Below are 1,969 nucleotides of genomic sequence, written 5' to 3'. Positions count from 1 at the left end.
TTCTTAACACTCATCCTCTCTCTTTTCCTCTTGCCAATATAGTCATAATTTAGATAAAAGTCTTTGTTAATTTTCTTATTGTGACTATATAAATATTGATCATTACAAAGCTAACTAGTGTGTTATGATTATATTTCCCTTCTTGCTTTTGATTTCTCCTGGAGATTAGTCATTGCCTTATTTACATATTTGTAGGGTTGTTTTTATTTTTTCCCTCTCATTTCTGTCTGTCTCCACATTCTCTAATAAATCTGTAAATAGTATTCAATTCTATTAACTCCACTTTCTCTCTATTGGATCCCTCCATCCTCTTGCTCTATTCTGGACTGATTGCTCTCCAGGCCAGGTGCTCAGTCTCATTCTTGCAAATACCTTTTAAATCTCTCCCCTGGTTTGGTTCACTGTGTGTCCTGGATCCTTTAACCTCTTAACTAGTCTGCTTCCTCCTTTTGGTAGGGCCCATCCTTTAGTAAGTTTCTGAGAAAGAACACGGGAGGTAAACATTTTTTAGAACTGTGAGTATCTCTATTTACTCAGATAATTAATATTTTATACTTAGTACAGAACATTAGTTAGAAAATCATTTTTACTGAGAGCTTTAAAGGCACTTGCTCCAGTGCTCTCTAGCTTCCAAAATCATGACTGAGATGCTCAATGCCATTCTAAATTTCAGTCTTTGTATTTGTTTTGTATTTTCTTTCTGGAACATTTTAAGATCTCTTCTTTATGTCTGGTGCCCTGAAAATTCATGATCATGTGAAGGGTCTTGATTCATTTATTATACTTGACTAAACATTCTGGTGAAGACTATAAATATTATTTAAATTCATAAAATAAAACATATAAGAAGACAAAAAGTATAATTTTCAAAATATTTTTATTTGATTAGCATATGTGCTTATTTATTATCACATTAAATAACCCAATTCATCTCAAATGTGAACAACTTAAAGTTAGCGAGAATATGAGTAAGTTAAAAAAAAAATAAAAAAAAAAAATAAAAAAAAATAAAAAAATAAAAAAATAAAAAAAATAAATAAAAAATAAAAAATAAAAAATAAAAAAAAAAAAAAAAAAGAATATGAGTAAGTATGAACACTGGTGTGTCTTAGCTTGAACACCAGGACTACAGCATGGGTTTATCTTTAACTCACATTCTTCTGCATATTGGTTAAAAACCAATGGCAGGGGATCCCTGGGTGGCGCAGCGGTTTGGCACCTGCCTTTGGCCCAGGGCTCGATCCTGGAGACCCGGAATCGAATCCCACGTCGGGCTCCCGGTGCATGGAGCCTGCTTCTCCCTCTGCCTGTGTCTCTGCCTCTCTCTCTCTCTCTCTCTCAATTTCTGTGACTATCATAAATAAATAAAAATAAAAAAATAAAAAACAATGGCAGGGGCACCTGGATGACTCTGTGGTTGAGTATCTGCCTTTGGCTCAGATTGTGATCCCAGGGTTCTGGGATCGAGTCCTGCAGCAGGCTCCCCATAAGGAGCCTGCTTCTCCCTCTTCCTATGTCTCTGCTTCTCTCTCTGTGTCTCTCATGAATAAATAAATAAAATATTTAAAAAGAAAGAAAGACAAAGACGAAGAAGAAGAAGAAGAAGATCGATTGATCTTAGGAGAGGAGCACTAACTCTAACTCTCTGGGAAAATTCTCTAATTCCTTTATCAGTAGAGCATATATTTATTATAGAGTGCATATCTGATGGATTCCATTCTTAGCCATAGCCAGTCTGGTTTCCTTCAGCAAGCCTTATTTTTCATATCTAATTAGAATTATATTCAAGAATAGGTACTAACTCTTCTTTAAATATTTAGTAGAGGGATGCCTGGGTGGCTCAGCAGTTTAGTGCCTGCCTTCCGCTCAGGGCGTGATCCTTGAGTCTTGGGATCGAGTCCCACTTTGGGCTCCCTGCATGGGGCCTGCTTCTCCCTCTGCCTGTGTCTCTGCCCCTCTCTCTCTCTCC

This window comes from Canis lupus, chromosome 27 (genome assembly GCF_011100685.1).
Source record: "Canis lupus familiaris isolate Mischka breed German Shepherd chromosome 27, alternate assembly UU_Cfam_GSD_1.0, whole genome shotgun sequence".
Classification (NCBI taxonomy): Eukaryota; Metazoa; Chordata; class Mammalia; order Carnivora; family Canidae; genus Canis; species Canis lupus.
The sequence above is the reverse complement of the archived record's forward strand: the minus strand, read 5'-3'. Positions refer to the sequence as shown.